The sequence below is a fragment of the Panthera onca genome, chromosome A1 (assembly GCF_046562875.1).
Source record: "Panthera onca isolate mPanOnc1 chromosome A1, mPanOnc1 haplotype 2, whole genome shotgun sequence".
NCBI lineage: Eukaryota > Metazoa > Chordata > Mammalia > Carnivora > Felidae > Panthera > Panthera onca.
The window spans coordinates 124,044,999-124,066,576 of NC_138339.1; the positions used below are offsets into that span (position 1 = coordinate 124,044,999).

The window sequence follows — 21,578 nt, forward strand, 5'->3', positions numbered from 1 at the left end:
GGTACCAGTCAACATGCAATCAGGTTCTTGTACTCTCTGGGTTGGGATTTGTTTTAATTTCACTTATTCTGGCTTATGCTAGAAAAGTGATAAGGCAAGAGGAGTGGGGAGGCAGCATCTCTAAAGGGTGGATGCAAAAAGGTTTTTGGGTACTACATCACTATACTAAAAAGGTCAAGATGTCTTCAAGCTGCAGTTGGTCCTTGGTAGCTGTAGTTCCTTTCATTTTTGAAAATCTGTTCCTATCTGTTCCTGTGCCTCTAAAATAACCAGTATTCTGGATCTTGCTGCATGGGCATGGGTGGTGGCTATTAGGGGTTGTTCTGCTTGAGTGCTGGGATTAAGATGTTGCAGCAGAAAGGCTATTTTGAACATTTCTACGATTGCAGGCTTTGTTTTGAAAAGATTTCCTTTGCCTTCCATCCATGTTTATTGTCGTTTAATCAGAATCTCTGATGCCTTCTCATTGTGAAAGGCTTCAGCATCTTTTTTTAGTAAATTGAGGGGCAAAGCTGGGAAGGCTAGAAGAATTGTTGCATGAGGGAAGGCTGAGCACCCTGCACGTCTTTGTGTCCCTTATGGCTAACGTGCCTTGATCTTCAAGCCCTAGTTATCCTGTGGTTGTATTGTTGACAGTCAAGGCTGTGGCTTCCAGGGCCCTCCACCTCCCTCAGTCTCGTCTACCAGGCCTAGACAGGCTCTTCGGAAGCCCAAGGAAATGTTTGCATGTGCATCCACTGGAATGGTAGAGAAACCGTGAGTTTGTCATTGGTAACATTGTGATTTCAGCCCTAGAGAGAAGTCCAGGGTCTTATCTTCAGGGCTTTAAAAGGTTGAGAACTTACTAAGGCTCACTTTTTGTTTCTCAAAAGCCATGAAATAACTAAATCAAACATTAGTAAGCTCTCTCCCCAGACTCTTTATGGAATTCTTTCCTGTAATCCCAAGTACCTTCTTTCTACTTTCAATATGAGCAAATGTCCCTTGCCATTGCTTCTGGAAACTCATTTCTTGGGGGAAACTGTGTAACATTCTTGATGTCACATCTTATTTAAAAGAAACTAACTAAATGACTTGAGAAGCATGCATTAGGTCTGGTTAGCAGGCCATAACTCACCCTGGGGGTGTGCCAGTACATGGTATTATTAAGACTTCTCTGTGATTGTATTAGCATAAGACCACGTTAACATTTATGCAGCATCACTAAAATTTAAATAGAGATAAATATAAAATATCGCAACTTAGTGTTTTGGTGGCAAGCAAACTGCTGTATTTAAAATATTCTAGCCAAGCTTTTGATGGCTCACTGGAGGGCAGTTACAGTGACGGCATGGTATGGCGCCAGAGCTTTTGGAAGCCAAAAGCAGGCTCCTAAACATCATGAAAATGTCACTGTTTTATGCAAAGAGGAACTTGATGCAAGGTAACTGTTTCCATACAGAGAGGCAGGCTTCAGTGCTCTAACCTGATATTCATGACTTAACTGTTGATGTCCTAAGTGTTGGTTTTGCAGCTCCCTACCTGCCCCCGGCATACAGGTATGCACACACATACCACGCGTGTATATGCACGTGCACACACACACAGTGTGTGATTGGTTGAGCTTGCTCTTTGTCAAGAGGGCATTCAAGGGATAGTGAGCATGTTGAAAACATAGTCTCAGTGTTATTTAGGCATCTTTTCTCCTTGTTTTCTGCTTATGGGCAAGAATGCTGCTCAGTCCAGAAGTTCCAGTATTTGGGATGACCAGTCAGACCACAGCACCAAGAGTCAGAAGATCTAGGTTCAAGTCCAGTGTCTGTTCTTTACTGATTGATTGCCCACGGTCAAGTGATTTCACCTTTCTAAGCCTCACCTTTTCTTTTTTTCTTTTTTTCTTTTTTTTTAATTTTTAATATTTTTACTCATTTTTGAGAGACAGAGTGCAAGTGGGGGAGGGGCAGAGAGAGAGAGGGAGACATGGAATCTGAAGCAGGCTTCAGGCTCTGAGCTGTCAGCACAGAGCCCAACACGGGGCTTGAACCCATGGACCGTGAGATCATGACCCAAGCCAAAGTCAGCCACCCAACCGACTGAGCCACCCAGGGACCCCAAAGCCTCACTTTTTCATTTGTTAACTAAAAACAATGATAGCTGTTCTCTGCATCGCAGAAGGTTGAGTAAATATGAAATAACACAATATACAACATGTCCTGTGAAAACGATTATAAAGCTCCTGTCAGTGATAAGGGGTATAACATCATCATGTTCACTATGTGTCCTTTTTACTATTGAGTTTTCACTGTAAGGCAATTTTTATTTCTTTTGTTTTCACAGTATAAACCTTTATCTTCCTAATTTTCTTCTCTGCTTATGTCCTACCACATATATATCTTGGTGCTAATCTTGATGCTTCATGAGGGTGTTTATTTGCCTACTTGGGTTAATTGCTTAATAAAGCCTCCACACACATTTCTGTGGATAAAGAGATATCTTGCCTTGTGTTAAACATGAGGCAATTATTACAAGATCAAGAAGAAAGAGTTGACGTAAATGTAATTGACATGGCCAGTGAATGTTACATGGCCCCTGTTCCCTTACTTAAATATTATTCACACTTACGTATGGGTCACAGACACTCATTTTTTGCTGTTTGTTGCCTTTGTATAAGACTGGTCACTCTCTTGCATAAGAAGATAGGCAGAGATAGGGAGATTGGGGTCTGATGCCTTTGGCAGCTTCATTTTTTCATGGTTTCTTTCTTCCTTCCCCATCTCACTGTCCCTTCCCCCCGCCTCCCCCCATCTCCCTCTCTTTCCTTCTGTCTCTGTTCTGCCTCCTTTTTTATTCTTCAAGTCAGTTATTTTCACTGGCCTTTCTCTGACCTGATATCATCTCATAAGGGCACTTGGGTCTGTTTGTGTACAGTCTGACTTACCAGGAATCTCTGGCATTCTGGACAAGTAATTTGTGCTTCTGTGTGTGAGAAGTCTCTGAAAGGCCTAGTGAATTTGAGAGGCCATGCAGCCTCCTGTAATCTGGTTTCAGTTTTATTTCTCAAAGTAAGAAATACTTTGGCTTCTCTGCCAAAGTGCAGGCTACCTTCTTTTGTTTCCTCTTACCTCCCTATGTGTAGCTTTTACCTTTTATCTGTCAGGAGTTAAATTATCAAGAAATTGGTGTGCTTGCCCCAGGGAACGCTGGCTTTTGCTGTTCTCGTGCCCCTTTTTCCATCGTTTTCATGTTCTGTATCCATCTTTAGTAATTCACATTCTCATCTGCATATGTATGCGTTATTATGCAATTATATGGGGTCGTAGGTTCTCACTGAAGGCAGTACTTCTGTTTGAACTCTCCACAGTTCGTAGGGGTCATGGACCAGTGCCTGGTACAAAAAGGGATGTACATGTGCCCTCAGTCATACTGCAATTAAATTCTGTTATGATGGATCCCTGGAATAGGACTCTGTTCTATCCTGTCTCTTCTGGTCATCTGCCTAGGAACCTCCTTAGCAGATTTTATGTTAGTTACATCTCCTTATAAAATGAATGTCTCCCCCGCTCCTGACCCTGTACTCCTTACGCCATGCTTTCTTGTCTTTCTGGTTTCCTCAGTTATACTCTTCCCACTAAAGTTTTACCAATTCATTTTTTTGCCATTTGGCCAGTGTCTTATCACCGAGTCCCATCTCTTCCTGTTGGCCTCCAGCTTCCAGATGTTTATCCTGCCATCCTTAGTGAATTTCAGTGCCCATCTACATCTTCTCTTCTCTTTCTTGATGGCTTTTATGAGTTTGCTGGGGATTAACATTCTCCCCTCTCTTGACCTTTATCCTTACTTCTGTTATTCACTACATACCTTGAAATTCATTTCCCATTTTTTTCACTATCTTATGTTCTCTGACTACTTCCATTATTCACATTCTCATCTCTACTGCTGAACCTGGCTTTTAGCCTTAACGTACCAGCCTCTGTACATCTATTTTCCCCTTCCATCAGTGTTCCTCACCCTCTCCCCTCTCTCCAGGCTCCTTCCTTTTAGCTCACAATGTTCTCAATTACTTATCCAGTGGATCCTTACCACTACCACTTTACTGTTGCCTCCAGCATGACAACCTATATGTTCCTTCCCTTCCAAACTCATTAAAAGAATGGGATCCAATTAAGTGCACATGAGCATTATATTCCTACCATTCCTGAAAATTTTCAAGAGTATTTTGGAATCATTAACATCTCTGTAGCAGTCAACAATGTGAATCACTGCTTTCCTTTGGAAACTACTTCTTGGGGCACTTGGCTGGCTCAGTCAGTGGAGCATGCAACTCTTGATCTTGGGGGTGTGGGTTCGAGCCCTATGTTGGGTAGACATTATTTAAAAATAACATCTTTTTTTTTTTAACGTTTATTTATTTTTGAGACAGAGAGAGACAGACCATGACGGGGGAGGGTCAGAGAGAGAGGGAGACACAGAATCTGAAGCAGGCTGCAGGCTCTGAGCTGTCAGCACAGAGCCTGACGTGGGGCTTAAACTCACAGACTATGAGATCATAAATTGAGCCGAAGTTGGACGCTCAACTGACTGAGCCACCCAGGCGCTCCTAAAAATAAAATATTGAAAAAAAAAAAAAAAAAAGAAAGAAACTTCTTGGCTGCCATGTGATTGTGGTCCTTTGATTCTTGTATTTCTGAAATTAATTATTCCCTCTCCTTTTCCTTTTATGGCAACATCATCACGTTACTATTTCCTAATTATAGCTATTCACCAAGATTTTTTTCTGACATTTTCCCTTTGCTCTCTCCCTTTTCTGTACCAATGGTTCTGTCTATCCCCATGGTTTCAAATCCTGCCTCATTGTGGATGATTCCAGTATGAATGTTGAAGTCTAGCTCTTTCCTCAAGTCTCATCCTCCATTTCTACCAGTCTAATTGCACCTCAAACTCAAGGAGAAAAAAGTGGAATTACTTTCTGTCTCTCTCACAAACTAAGTTTTTCCTCCCACATTCTCTTTTTATCTATTCTTGGCAATGTGATTGTCGTAGTTACCCAAGCTTGAAACTTTTGAGGGATGTTTGAGTCGTCTTTGTCTCTATTTAGTTACTTACTTGGTGAATGAATCTTTTGGATTTTTATTTTCACTATTGTGTCTACTAAAAAATGATTTCCCTTTTTTTAAGATCTATTTTAAGGAACTTGGATAATTGTGAGGACAGCAACATGTTCAGAGAGGGAGTGTTCACTCTCCTACTGCTAGGAAATGAATAATCTAAACCAAGCACACTAATCCCAATCTCTGTGGATGTAGATTGATTTAGAGATGTGCATGTGACCCAGCTCTGACCAAAGAGACATAAAGAGATGTTTGCTTAGAAAGCTTCTCAGAAGGATTTTGCTCTCTTATAAAAAGTCCAGGGGCACCTGGCTGGCTGTCAGTAGAGCATGCGACTCTTGCTCTTAGGGTCTTGAGTTCGAGCCCCATGTTGGGTGTAGAGATTAGTTAAAAAGAAAGCAAGGAGACTCTGGCCACCTCTTTATTCCTTGATTGCAGTTGTCTTAGAAGTATAGCAGTTTAGATTAGTGAGGTGAGAAGCCCAAGGACAAAAAGTCAACATGCTGAGGCACGGAAATAAAAGAGGGGAAAAGATAGAAGGAGACTGAGTCCTTTATGATAGAGTGTAGCCACTATACTGATTTAGGAACCGTCTACTTCCATACTTCTTTCGGGAGAGATAAATGTCTTTGTTTTTAAAAAATCAGTGGTAGTATTTATTATGTTACTTGCAACTGAACATATTCGTATTAATAAAATCTCCAAGCTCTCTCGGTCGTATCTTAAATTTCTCTTAAATTCCTTTTGCTTCTTCACAGCATTCATCTCAATTTGCGGTTATATCTTTGTTTGATTACCTGTTTATTGTTGATAACCTTAGACTGTATGAGAAGGATAGGATTTGCTTTCTATCCCAATCTGGTTGTCTCCCTAGTATATAGCACAGAACCTCGTACTGAGAGCTAGGAAATAATTACTGAAAGAATAAATGAAGAAACAAAAGAAAAAGCTTGTACCCAGGAAATGGAATGTTTTTCCACATGGGGGTGGTGTGGTGAGTGCTGTTGTTACTATTAATGGTGTAACAGTGGATGATTCAGATACCATTCTTTGACCCTTTAAAATCTAAAGTTGAGTTGTGGAAATAAGTATGTGTCACCCCCCCAACTCCCAGTCCCAGCTGATGGCCCAGAAAATAGAAGATTAGAGATTGGGATGAGGTCAGACGTTGGAGATGTCAGCGTTTGATAAAAGTCCAAATGTGACTCTAAGGAGTAGTTCTGATCTCTTGACTCCAAGAACTAATTTTTCACACTCCTCTAGTGACAGGGGAGGTGCCCAAACAATTTTATATCTGATAAATTGATTAGCATATTAGCCAAGATTGGCCCTAGGCAGTTGGATAGCTGTAGCTTTTAAGGCTGCATTCAAAGTCTGATAAATTTTTTCAAATGGCAATTAATGACAAATGGAGAATGAGCTCTAAGCCTGACTAGCCACCCTGACTACTGCAGAAACCAAGACTTCATTCTGGTAGGGAGGTACCACTTGGCTTAATTAACTTGTCCCTTGAGCATTTCTTTTGAATCTATCTCTGTGATGTGCCCCTGCCTCCTCCACATCCTCTAGCTGCCTTCAATTTTTTTCATTATTGACTACCTCCTTCTTAATTTCTTCCTTGCCTAACTCCAGTCCACAAAGTTTTTTCCTTTCAACTTTATTAGCATTTGTCTGGACTCCTAAACCAACTCTTAAATACCTGTAATTCTCTGTGTATGCCAGTTCTTTCCTGTTTCCCTAATAGAATTGAAAGCTTCTTGAGAGTGGAAACTGGTTCCCAATTCTGTGGTACCCACAGAACTTTAGAGAGAGTGTTTTAGAGTGTTTCATGGTACAAACTAAATGGTCTAACTTAAAAGCTGAAATCACCAAGAATTGGTAGGAGGAATGAAGCCACTAACAGCAGGGAAGCTTTTTATTTTCTGTTTTGTGTGACTTTTCTTCCAATGAATCTATATTATATTTGTAATTAAGATGTAAACAATAATGTAAGATGTAAACAAAATGAAATGGGGAACCTGGAGACTTCTGTATCTAGCAAGTGGTGGTTCACATTTCCTGAGAAGCATTCTTGGTTCAGAATACCCGAAGTTGCTGGATTAATAAGCATATAAACATTTCCTTAAATGCTCAAATCACCCAACAAACTATAGGGCCACTGCTTTGTATAACGGAAGGGGAAATTAATAACATCATATTCTTTATGTGGTAGCCCTGCAAGGAAGTGAGAGAAGTCCTAAAGACAAATATAATGGAAAACACAAATCCTAAGTGAATAAGGAAAACTGAAACTTAGAACAGTCCTCGGGACATTGCCATTCTGTAGTGGCCAAGAGCTTTTGGTTTCATGGCTTTGTAAACTGGGGGACAGGAGACAAAGCCTACAGCCCATGAAAAGAAGAAATAGAAAAATGAAAATCTACTCAAAAGGAGATATTAAGACAATTTGGTTTTGAATAGAAGGGAGAAAAATTCCCCAGAAAATTCCTCACCCAAGCCAGCCCTAGAGTGCATTTGGGGTGGAAATCATATTCCTTTTGTGGCCTGAAAATTGTCAAGCTGTGAATTTAGGCTAAAATGGTCTCAATAAATAACTGGAAAAAATGTTTGCAAGTTATATTACAGATATAGCATTAATACTCCTAATATTTATAAAGAACACCTAAAAATAGAGAATAAACACAACTAATAATAACCCTACCGAAAAATGGGCTAGACACACACAGTTCGCAGAATTAAAAAAAAATGTAAATGGCTTAACCATGTGAAAAAATGCTTACTCATAAGAAGAGAAAAACCGATTAAAACTATACCAAGATACTGTTTCTCACCTAAAGATTGGCAGAAATCCAAACATTGATAGCATACTTGTTTTGTGAAGTTGTCATGAAATAGGTTCTCATACGTTGTTGTTGGAACTATAAAATGGTACAGTCCTTATTGAAAGAAATTTGGCAGTACCTAGCAAAATTGCTTATTATTTTCTCCCCTTGAAATAATGATAGTTCTACTCCCAGAATTCTATCCCTAAAGTACACTGGTAAAAATATGAAATGATATGTGTGTTCACCATTATTCATGGTAGCACTCATTATAACATTATGCATTTGCTTTTTGTAATAGCAGAATGCAGGAATGTCCATCATTAGGAAACTGACCAAATGAATTATATAACTTACTACATGGAGTACTACATGGTCATAGAAAAGCTCAAAGAATATTTTTATGTAATATAGACTATTTCTATTGTGACACATTTTAGGATACGTTGTTAGAAAAAGCAGGTAAAGTATGAATAACTGTTATTAATCGTGTGCTTATGCTTCTATTTTTAAAAATGAAGGATAGATGGTTATGTTATAGGGAGTGGGACTTTCCAGTTATGCAGATATTTTATATAGTTAAAAAACTCAAAGTATAAAAATTAAGAGCTAAATGAAACAGTTGAATCTATCTATAGAATTGGTGGCATAATCACACAGGGAGAACTATTTTGTATGATTTTGAAACCCAATAATTTGTACATCTCTATTTGGATATATCCTAAAGGCAAAAAAAGCCTGCAAAACTTCAGATATCTTAGTGTTGATGGAAGTGTTGGTGTTGTTATTCTGAGACTGAATTGTGGGATGAAACAGATGAATAATTATGCTGGTTTCTCTGAGAACCAGGATTTTCAGCATGACAGAAGGGAAATACTAATGTAAAATTGGAGATTGTGTAAAATCCCCCTTAGTCCTGACTTTGAGTTGGAAGTATTAGTATGAACTCATGATGAATTTTTTTCCTTAAAAAGTGTTGGTTTTTTTTGTTTTGTTTTTTTGTTTTTTTGCTCTTTCCATTAGGTAAAAAGTTAAACCCAATAACAATGATCAATTCTCACTCTAGATTGTCTTTTCTAAATACCATTTCTGTCTAAAATTAGATTTTCCACTAAAAGGAACTGTGATTTCTTGGAGAAATTGCAGATGTCAAGTTTGGACTAAGACATGTACAAAATGATGGTGAATATCTTGTCATAATAGAAAATAAGGAACCTCTGAAACACTTAGTAGGGTCTTGTGTCAAGGACTCATTAGTCAACATGAAATAGTTTCCATTGGCTATCATAACTGCAATGAATTAAAGCAAATCAAATCTATATATATATAAATCAAATATCTATATATCTATATCTACATCTATATCTGTATCTATATCTATATCTATACATCTATATCTATATCTATATCTATCTATCTATCTATATATATATCCCCAAGTTCGTCATCATGTTTAAAAAAATTAGCCTATTTCATTAATCATCTTTGGAGGCTACTGGGTGGGAAACCAATTTCTAATGAAAAGTACCAAATAAATAGAAAAAATAAAGCATTTATCCTACCTTTCCATATGATGAGAAACTTCAGTGTACTCAAATAGTTGATGAAGGGAAGTTCATCTTGACAGAGAAATTCTAGCTAAAAAAGGAAGACTGGAGTTAGAATATCACCATTTTATAATGTTTAATGAATCATTGGATCTTGGCAATGATCATCAGTGGCTGCTAACATCCCACAAAGAAATGGAATCGAACATTATATGCCTTGCAATGGACGGTGTGATGTACTTCCAGATATCCCTTCAAAACCAACCAAGGCATTTATTTCCACAAGTCTGGGAGTATTAGCTACTCAAGGCTCATGATTCTGTTCCTCCAAGAATTAACCCAGAATGAACCTGCTTTACCCAAGGTTATGGCCTCTTTCTGGGGCTGCCCACTTGCTGCCAGAGGTTTAAAGGACTTCTACCCTTGCCTCAAAGGGGACAACTCTGAAAAACTATTCTATCTCTAGAGCTCCCTGTGGGATCAAGTGAGACCTCTTTTGGAACTGCATCACAGTCCACCTTCTCTCATTGCCTAATCTTGATTCCCTCGTCCCTCAAAGATAATGTTCCCAAGGGCACTTGGTAGTAAACCACTTGCCTACAAGTCCTAGAATCTATTTTCTAGGGAACTTGACTTGGACATGCCTTCTTATAGAAGTACACACCACCACCCATGAAGTCATCTGGATAGAAAATCAAATCTGAATCTGATCAAGATCCAACTTCTAATTTAAAGGAAATACTGGGGACAGGGGCTATATTAAGTGATGTAATGGACACATAATCAGAGAAACCTAGACTGTTTGAAACTGTAGAATTACTGAATTTTTCAACAAACAAATTATAAGAAAAAATGGAATGAAGCCTTTAAATTAAAAGATAATTAAGATAAATATCAAACAATTATACTGTATTTAGATCCTGACCAAATCAGCAATCTCTTAAAAAATTGAGATAATTGGAGTCATTTAAACAATTCCTTAGTATTTAATAATCCTGAGGAATTATTGTTAAAAGTTTTTAATGTGAAATGGTATTGTGTGTTTTTTGAAGTCATTTTAGAGAAACATACCAAAAAATTTATGAGTAGAATAATAGGATGTGTGAGTTTTGCTTTATGCTTGTATGGAGGAAATGTGTAATTGCATGGGTGGGGGTATAGATGAAACAGGACTGTCCATAACTTCATAATTTTAAAAGCTGAGTTATGGGTCTGGGCAAGATTATCATACCATTCTCTGTCTACTTCAGTCTGTATGAAAGTTTACATAAGAATAAGTTAAAAAAAAATGTTCCCAATAGGCAAAATTTGCAGGTTACTAATAGAAACATGTATATAAATCCTCTTTGGAGGAACACATCTTTTTTTTTTTTTTTTAACTCTTTAAAATGTTTTAAAATTTATTTTTGAGTGTGAGAGTGCCAGCAGGGGAGGGACAGAGAGAGAGGGGAATAGAAGATCTGAAGTGGTCTCTGTGCTGATAGCAGCAAGCCTGACGCAGGGTTCAAACTCAAAAACTGTGAGATCATGACCTGAGCCAGTGTTGGACACTGAACCAACTGAGCCAACCAGGCACCCCTGGAGGAATATGTCTTTTTTTTCTAATTTTTAAAAAATCTTTATTTATTTTTGCAGGCGGGAGGGAGGGAGAGAGAGAGAGAGAGAGCGAGCGAGCAAGCAGGGGAGGAACAGAGAGAAGAGGGAGACACAGAATCCGAAGCAGGCTCCAGGCTCTGAGCTGTCAACACAAAGCCCGATGCAGGGCTCAGATTCACGAACTGTGAGATCATGACCCGAGCGGAAGTTAGATGCTAACCAACTGAGCCCCAGGTGCCCCTGGAAGAATACATCTTAAATATAGGCCTGAAAGCATCTCCACAAAGAAAATATTCCAATGATTAGGAGCTTACAATAAAAATATCACAAAACAGTCCAAAAAATAAGGCATTATCTGTAAAAGACAACAGAAGCAACATAATCAGACCTGTGAAACTATAGGTAGTAAAATTCTGAGGGTACAAAGTATAAAATAATTCTCTTACTATATTCAAAGAAATAAAAGATTTTATCAAAAGTATGAGTAAAGAATAATGTACTGTCAAAAATGACAATGTCCAGCAAAATTTGGAAGAGATCCAAATAGGCCTTCTAGAATTGGAACATATAATAATTGCAGTTAAAAATCAATTAAAATTAATTGATAAGGCAAATAACTCGATAGACACAGCTGAGGAATAATTAAGTGAACTGGAATACAGAATTGACAATTACCCAAAGTACAGCATGGAGAGACAGAAATGGAAAAATGAAAAGGGAAAAAAGAGGTTAAGAGATAAAGAGAATAGAACGAAAAGTATAACATGAGTTCTCGAAGGATAAAGAGAATGGGAGAGAGGCTTTATTTAAAGAGGTTTGGTTGATACTTTTCCAAAATTGATCAAAGACATGAATTGTAATTCAAAAAGCCCACTGAATCTCAAGCAGGATGATTAAGAAAAAAATGTTCTAGGGGCACCTGGATGGCTCAGTTGGTTAAGCATCTGACTCTTGGTTTTCAGCTCAGGTCATGATCTCAGATTTTGAGTTTGGGCCCCACATTGGGCTCTTTGCTGACCGCGCAGAGCCTGCTTGAGGTTCTCTCTTTCCCCCTCTCTGCCCCTCCCCTGCTCTCTCTGTCTCTCTCTTTCTCAAAATAAACAAATAAACTTAAAAAAATTAAAAAAGAAATGAAAGAATGTTTTCTAGCGATGTCATGAAACTATGCAAAGATGGGGCTGTGAAAGCAGATTTTTGACAGATTTGCTATCAAGTACCAGGAGTAGCTCTTGGCAAAAAGGAGGGGACATGGATTTGACTATAGGATTCTTAGCCTACTTGCTTGGCTTGAAAACTAGGCTCTAATGTCATTTTCATCAGCTCTACACAGTAGTTGCCACCATGATTCCATTGCCTATGACATTTCTTCCTTGGTTCCGTGTGCATTTTATTAACATCTGGATTTAAGGAAGATTATACCATGCTTCCCAAAGTTGAGGGTACTTCAGGTTTGCCAGGTTTCTCATTAAGTAAGTGACTGTTCTTAGAAAGAGGTTCTTAGAGGATAATTCAAATCTTTGTGTAAAGAGAAGAGTGGAACTACAGAGTCAGAGAGGTAACCAGAATGGGATTTAAAAACCATTTCATTCCTACCTCCTACAGGCTTCAGTTTCTCTCTCTTCCTCTGTTTTTGTTTTTGTTTTTGTTTTGAGTGTTACTGGTTTTGTAGAGAATATACTTATTTAAAACATAGAAATTATATAGGAGAGATTGATTTCTACCATGAAAGTATCAGGAGGTTTGCTGACCCACTGCCCAGTGTAACTGGTGAAAAGTATTTAAAAAATTTTTTTTTTAAGTCTCTGCAAATGGTCCTAAGGGAAGACAGCAAAAAAGAAAATATCTATTCAAGCATATGTATGTAAATTCAGTAAGAAAGACGAGAGTTTTTGTTACTTGAACCAAGACAGCGCTCTTCCTCCCCACTTGTCTACTTCACACTGCTGCAGTTTAGAACACGGGCTTCCCTCTACCCCTAGTTCCCAGTTGGCCTTTCTTCTTGGAAGGAGTAGAAGTTGAGCATTTCACATCCTGTCCTGAGCTTCCTATTGCTGAGGCTGTTGTGAAAGAGTACATTTTCCTGCCCATCTCCTGCTTGTGGAATGGAAGCTCCAACCTGGTTGTGGAGCACTGAGAACACTAAGACCCTGGTCACCCTCACCCTGGCTCAGGAGGTGGTAGTACCATGCTGGGAGAAGCAAGCTGAGAGAACCTCAGGCTGCTGTCCCCCAACCCACTAAGCAATCAACTCCTAGAGTGAGGGTGTCATTCAGAAGCTTGTCATTGTCACCACTCCCAGCTCTGGAGCCCTGGCTCAGAGATTTTGCCTGGAGAAAAACAAGGGCATAAAAACAGATAGGTACTAATCTGTTCCCAGTGGCTATGACTTCATTTGCAAGAGTGTATAGACGTTCAAACCCAAGGACACTCTCATGAACATTGGAAGTAGTGGTGGAAAGCAACTCGGAGGAGGTTGATGGAATTAACAAATCTATAGCCCAGACTATAGTCTGGCTAGTTTTCAAGAGGGAATGAAACAGTTGGGATTAGTCTTCCTGGGGTCAGAGCTAAATCCTGCAGGGACCTCAGAAACTATTTCTTCAAAGGAGCTATAAATTAATTGAATTAGTTTGTAGAACAATTAATGTGGCACCTCATTGTTGAAAGAATAGAGGTCTTTACATTTTAGATACTAACCTTTTGTGTTAAAAATATTTTTTCCAAGTTTGTCATTTCTCTTTCAGCCTTATTTATGGTATTTTCTTAAAAAAATTTTTTTTAATGTTTTATCTATTTTTGAGACAGAGAGAGGCAGAGCACGAGAGAGGGAGGAGCAGAGAGAGAGGGAGACACAGAATCCCTTTCAGGCTCCAGGCTCTGAGCTCTCAGTACAGAGCCCCACATGGGGCTCGAACCCACAAAATGTGAGATCATGACCCGAGCCAAAGTTGGACACTTAACCAACTGAACCACCCAGGTGCGCCTATGGTATTTTCTATATTGAACTTAAAAATGTCTACTTAGACAAAATTGTTAATCTCTTATTTCATGGTTTCTGTTTTTTATGACATACTAAAGCCTTTTCTAGCCAGGGATACATAAATGTTTTTCTCTTGATGTTTTTTAAAAATATGAAATATTTCGAGGGCACCTTGGTGGCTCGGTAGGTTGAGCGTCTGACTTGATTTCGGCTCAAGTCATGATCCCAGTGTTGTGGAATTGGGCTCCACACTGAGGGTAGAATGTGCTTCAGACTCTCTATCTGCCTCTCCCTCTGCTCCTCTTCCCCACTTCCCCACTTTTGCATGCACTCTCTCGCCCTCTCTCTCAAATTAAAAAAATATATATTTCAGACATAAAGAGGAGTTTAGGAAATCTTAGACTCACTATTTAGATTTAATAAACTTAAGGTTACTTTATTAGCCTCAGATTAAAAAAAAAATTTTTTTTTAAACGTTTATTTACTTTTGAGACAGAGAGAGACAGAGCATGAACAGGGGAGGGTCAGAGAGAGAGGGAGACACAGAATCTGAAACAGGCTCCAGGCTCTGAGCTGTCAGCACAGAGCCCGACGTGGGGCTCGAACTCATGGACCACGAGATCATGACCTGAGCTGATGTCAGACGCTTAACCGACTGAGCCACCCAGGAGCCCCAGCCTCAGATTTTTTTTAAAGAATGAAATATTGGAAACAGTAGAAAACCTTTCATAATTTTTTTTTGCTTTATTTATTTTTATTTTTTAAGTTTATTATTTTTAATTTATGTCCTAGTTAGCATATAGTGCAATAATGATTTCAGGTGTAGATCCAGTGATTCATCCCTTATGTATAACAGCCAATGCTCATCCCAACAAGTGTCTTCCTTAATGTCCCTTACCCATTTAGCCCTTCCCTCCACCTGTAGCCCCTCCAATGACCTTCAGTTTGTTCTCTGTATTTGTCTCTTATGTTTTGTCCCCCTCTCTGTTTTTATATTATTTTTGCTTCCCTTCCCTTATGTTCATCTGTTTTGTATCTTAAATTCCACTTATGAGTGAAGTCATAATGATACTTGTCTTTCTGTGACTTACTTCGCTTAGTATAATACCATCTAGTTTCATCCATGTTGTTGTAAATGGCAAGATTTCATTCTTTGTCATTTATTTTGATTTGCCAACTAATACTCCATTGTATATATATACCACATCTTCTTTATCCATTCATCCATCAATGGACATTTGGGCTCTTTCCATACTTTGGCTATTGTTGATAGTGCTGCTATAAACATTGGGGTGCATGTGTCCCTTCGAAACAGCATCCCTGTTAACCCTTGGATAATACCGAGTAGTGCAATTGCTGGGTCGTAGGGTAGTTCTATTTTTAATTTTTTGAGGAAACTCCATACTGTTTTCCAGAGTGGCTGCACCAGTTTGCATTCTCACTAGCAGTGCAAAAGAGATCCTCTTTCTCCATATCCTCACCAACATCTGTTGTTGCTTGAGTTATTAATTTTAGCCATTCTGACTGGTGTGAGGTAGTATCTCATTGTGGTTTTAATTTATATTTCCCTGATGATGAGTGATGTTGAGCATCTTTTTCAAGTGTCTATTAGCCATCTGGATGTCTTTTCTGAAAAAGTGTCTATTCATGGCTTCTGACATTTCTTCACTGGATTGTTTTTTTGGGTATTGAGTTTGATAAGTTCTTTATATAGATTTTGGATACTAGTCCCTTATCTGATATGTCTTTTGCAGATATCTTCTCCCATTCTGTCAGTTGCCTTTTAGTTTTGCTGATTGTTTCCTTTGCTGCGCAGAAACTTTTTATTTTGATGAGGTCCCAATAGTTCATTTTTGTTTTTGTTTCCCTTGCCTTTGGAGATGTGTTGAGTAAGAAGTTGCTTCAACTGAGGTCAAAGAGGTTTTTGCCTGCTTTCTCGTCTAGGATTTTGATGGCTTCCTGTCTTACATTTAGGTCTTTCATCCATTTTGAGTTTATTTTTGTGTATGGTGTAAGGTTCATTTTTCTGCATGTCGCTGTCCAATTTTCCCAGCACCCTTTTCTGAAGAGACTGTCTTTATCCCATTGAATATTCTTTCCTGTTTTGTCAAATATTAGTTGGCCATACGTTTGTGGGTCCATTTCTGGGTTCTCTATTCTGTTCCATTGATCTGAGTGTCTGTTTTTGTGCCAATTCATAACCCTTTTTAATAGTATTTCCCTTTTTTCCCCAGAGCTAACTAGTGTTCTAAATTTTATATGTGCCATATCTATTTTTCATGCTTTATTATATACCTGTCTTCACTTTGGGGCAATCTAGTGGGTGTGAAATGCTATTTTGTTCCTCTTTTTTTTTAATGTTTATTTATTTATTTTGAGAGAGCACTCAGGTGCACGCAGGCATGAGTGGGGGAGGGGCAGAGAGTGGGAGAGAGAATCCCAAGCAGGCTCCACGATGCCAACATGAGCCCAATACAGGGCTTGATCTCACAACCCTGGGATCAAGACCCTAGCTGATATCAAGAATCAGATGCTTAACCGACTGTGCCACCCAGGCACCCCATGTGTTTTGTTTGTCTTAATTCACTTTTCCCTGACTACTATAGAGGTTGAATACTTTTTCATCCCATAATTGGAATCATACTGTATATATTGCTCAGAAATGTCCTTCTTCCTTCCTTCTCCCTTTCTTTCTTTTGGTTGAACACATTGTTTTTGTATGCTTTTGTCTTCTCAGGACTGCCACATTAAAAAAAAACTTCTTCTGTTGCCCATTTTTCCATTGAGTCTTTTGTTTATTGCTTAGTGGGTATTGAAAAACGTTTTTATATAATCCTGATACCTAAATAAAAATATTTTCGTTATATTTAAGATTAGTCCGGATACAAATCTTTTGTTATATGCGTAGCAAATATTTTCTAGTATGTGGCTTGTCATTTAACATTGCTTATGTTGCTTTTTGGTATAGATGTCTTAAAGTATTTTTGTAAAGTCAAAATTAGCACTTTTTGTTTACATTTGGTTCTGTTGATGTTTTAAGAAACTCTTCCTTACTTTGAGGCTGTAAAGATAATCCTCTTATATTAGAATCTCCAGAGTATAAAGTTGTGACACTTAGTTTTGTTTGTTTGTTTGTTTTAATGTCTCTCAAAATACATACATACATACATACAGAAAGAAAGAAAGAAAGAAAGAAAGAGACAGAGAGAGAGAGAAAGAGAGGGGTGGGGGGAGAGAGAGAGAGAGAGAGAGAATATCCCAAGCAGGCTCTGTGCTGCCAGTGCAGAGCCCGTTGCAGGGCTTGATCCCACGAATCTTGAGATCATGACCTGAGCCAAAATCAAGAGTTGCGCGCTCAACCGACTGAGCCACCCAGGTGCCCCTGTGATAGTTTTTATTCTAAAATTTATATTTTCCATCCTGTGATACATAGATTTAATTTTAGTTTTTACCTTCTGGTCATTTAGTTCTGGCACCATGTAATGAGTAGTCTATCATCTCCCCAGTGGATTATAGAGTTCCCTTACTTGTCTGAGTCTGTATTCTTTTCCATTGGTCTCTTTTTTTAATCCTTGAACCAATCTCATGTTATTTCAATTACAATAGCTTTATATGCCTCTGTTTAAGGTAAAACAAATCCTTTTTTGTTACTCTTTTTTAAAAATTTTTATAAAGTTTTATTTATTTGTACATAGCGTGAGTGAGGGAGGGGCAGAGAGCAAGAATCCCAAGGAGGCTGTGCACTGTCAGTGCCCCTGTTTGGTTTTAGATTTAATTTATTCCTGTCATTAACTATTATTTATATGTTCTCTTTGAGTTCATTCTTTTGTTATTTTTCTAAGTTTTCAAGTTATTTTTGTATTTGAAAATAGATGTAAGGGTTTAGTTTTTTGGATAACAATTTAGCTAAATATTCTATAGTTTATTTTATAATTGATTTTTTATTGGATTCATGATTTATTTAGTAATGTGGTTTGAGTTTGCCAAATACAGCATCTCTTTTCCTTTATGTATGTATAGATGTATGCATTTTGGGGCACCTGAGTGGCTCAGTCAGTTGAGTGTCTGACTTCGGTTCAGGTCATGATCTCATGGTTTGTGAGTTTGAGCCCCACATCAGGCTGTGTGCTGACAGCTCAGAGCCTGGAGCCTGTTTCAGATTCTGTGTCTCCCCCACCCCTCTGCCCCTCCCTGGTTCTGACTGTCTCTCTCTGTCAAAAATAAAAAAATAAACATTAAAAGAAAAAATATATGTGTGCATTTTGCATTGTAGGCAAAGAGTATGTATGATAAAGATTCTTTAGTATTTGTTGAGAATCCCTTTTTTGCTCGTCAGGTGGTTAGTTTTTGTAAATGCCCTGAAGAAGGAGTGTTATTTATTTGCTGGATACATGGATGGAGATGTGTGTGTGTGTGTGTGTGTGTGCGTGCGTATATGTGTATATATGTATATATACACACACACACATATATATAAATTTGTATATATATTTGCATATATATTTGTATGTATATACATGTATTATTTTATATATTTGTGTATATATGTCAATTCACTTTTTACAAGGTGTTTATAAGGCCAAGTTGTAAGGCCAACTTTCTTTCTTGAGAAATTTGTAATAAAATGCTTTGTATGATTATGTATTTCTGTTTGTTCATGTAATTGCTCAATTTTTGCTTTATTTTGCGTTAACATTGTTAAATTTATATAGATTGAGGATTCTTATAACCTCCTGGTTAATTGTACCTTTATATCATCAAGTTATGATCATCTTTACCCCTAAGAAGTCATTTTTACCTTTAAAGTGTAATTTGTCTGATATTAATAGATTTATCAGCTTTCTTTCTGATAGTGTTTTTTTGTTATATTTTTCTATTCCTTTTGATTATTCTCTCATTCTGTTTTGAATATTTCTTTACACAGCATCTAGCTAGATTTTGTTTTATTAATCCAGTTAAATATCTTTGGTTTTTATTGGGTGCATTTAACCCACTCCCTTTTAGTGTGATTTCTTAACACATTTGGATTAATTTCTGCCATCTATTTCAGTAATTACCTTGATGTGTTTTAACATGCTTGATTGGGCTGCTAAAGTGGAAAGTTTTCCACCACCTCTCAGATAATATGAGAGCTCTAAGAATGCAGTTTTTTTCAGTCTTCATTCTCTATGATATTGTTGTCTAATTTGTGTTCCCAGCTTTTTTTTTTAATGGTTATTTATTTATTTTGAGAGAGAGAGTGAGCAAGCAGAGGCGGGGAAAAGGGAGAGGGAGACAGAATCCCAAACAGGCTCCGTGCTGCCAGCGCAGGGCCCAACGCGGGGCTCAAACCCATAAACCGTGAGATCATGACCTGTGCCAAAATGAAGAGTTGGATGCTTAACTGACTGAGCCACCCAGGCACCCTTCCAGCTTGTTTTTAACCAGCTTTCTAAATTAGTCATTATTATCATAATCAGTGCTAATATTTTACAGTTCATGCTTGTTCTTATGTACCTGTAGGTTTACTGTGTTTTTTTGTTTTGTTTTGTTTTTTTGCCTAATTTTTCCTCCTGGGGTTCAACTCTTTCATCAGTTGTGTGTGGGTGGTAAACTTTTTTTTTCTAATTTTTTTTTTTTTTTTTTACATTTATTTATTTTTGAGAGACAGAGACAGCACAAGTCGGGGATGGGCAGAGAGAATGAATGAGACACAGAATCTGAAACAGGCTCCAGGCTCTGAGCTGTCAGCACAGAGGCCGACCCAGGGCTCGAACTCATAAACCATAAGATCATGACCTGAGCTGAAGTCGGATGGTTAACCGACTGAGCCACCCAGGTGCCCCTGTGGGTGGTAACCTTTCTTAGTTTTCCCTGATACTGTCATCATTGTGCCTTTGCTGTGGAATGATAGTATATCTAGTTATACTTCTGGTATCTGTTATTAATTATGAAAATATCTGTTATGAGACTAATAGTATTTTCTTCTGTAGGCAGTTTTCCCCAGATTGTTTTAATGTTTTTCAGTTGTATTTAATTATCAGCAATTGTCCCAGAAAATGTCCCGCACTTCATTTCCAGATTAACTGATTTTTTTTTTCCTCAGTAGTGTTTAATGCATTTATTACATCCATAAAGTTGGAATTTAAGGGCTATACACTTGACCCTTGAACAATATAGGGTTTCAGGGTTCTGACCCCCCACACATTCAAAAATTTACGTTTAAATATGGTGTCTCCAAAAACTTAACTACTGATAGCCTACTGTTGACTGCGAGCCTTACTGATAAACAGTTGACTAACATACATATTTTGTATGTAACACACTGTATTCTTACAATAAGCTAAAGAAAAAGTATTATTAAAAAATCATAAGGAAAGGAAAATACATTTACAGAACTGTACCATAAAAAAATCCATTGATTGCGGGGCGCCTGGGTGGCGCAGTCGGTTAAGCGTCCGACTTCAGCCAGGTCACGATCTCGCGGTCCGTGAGTTCGAGCCCCGCGTCGGGCTCTGGGCTGATGGCTCGGAGCCTGGAGCCTGTTTCCGATTCTGTGTCTCCCTCTCTCTCTGCCCCTCCCCCGTTCACGCTCTGTCTCTCTCTGTCCAAAAATAAATAAAAAACGTTGAAAAAAAAATTAAAAAAAAAAATCCATTGATTGCATGAAAAAAATGTTAGAACTGATAAATGAATTTAGTAAAGTCACAGGATGCAAAATCAATGCACAGAAATCTGTTGCATTTCTATACACCAAAAATGAAGCAGCAGAAAAAGAAATTAAGAAAACGATCTCATTGAAGGGGTGCCTGGCCAGCTCAGTCAGTAGAGCATGCAACTCTTGATCTCACGGTTCTAAGTTTGAGCCACATGTTGGGTGGAGAGACCACTCAAAAAAAAAATCTGGAAAGAAAGAAAGAAAAGAAAGAAGAGAAAGAAAGAAAGGAAAGAAGAGAAAGAAAAGAAAGAAGGAAGAAAGAAAACAATCTTATTTACAACTGCACCAAAAATAGTAACATACCTAGGAATAAACCTAAACAAAGAGGTGAAAGACCTATACTCTGGAAACTATAAAATACTGATGAAAGAAATTTTGAAGATGACCCAAAGAAATGGAAAGAAATTCTAAACTCATGGATCAGAAGAACAAATTGTTAAAACATTTATACCATCCAAAGCGATCTACGCATTGAGTGTAATCCCTACCAAAATGCCAACAGCATTTTTCACAGAACTAGAACAAACAATCCTAAAATTTGTATGGAACCACAAAAGACCTCAAATAGCCAAAGCAGTCTTGAAAAAGAAGAGCAAAACTGAAAGCATCACAATTCCAGACTTGAAGTTATACAACAAAGCTGTAGTGATCAAAAAAGTATTGTGCTGGCACAAAAATAGACACAAAGATCAATGGAACAGAATAGAAAACCCCAAAATAAACACAACTACATGGTCAAATAATCTTTGAGAAAACAGGAAAGGATATCCAATGGGAAAAGGACAGTCTCTTCAAATGGTATTGGGAAAATTGGACAGCAATTTGCAAAAGAAACAAACCAGACCACTT

The 21,578-nt window shown here is 38.0% G+C and overlaps 1 protein-coding gene across 6 annotated transcripts in view; it reads left to right on the forward strand.

The window, feature by feature from the left end:
• Positions 1-21,578, forward strand: part of SIL1 (SIL1 nucleotide exchange factor) — a 287,743-nt gene that overhangs the window by 214,424 nt on the left and 51,741 nt on the right. The window lies entirely within an intron of this gene.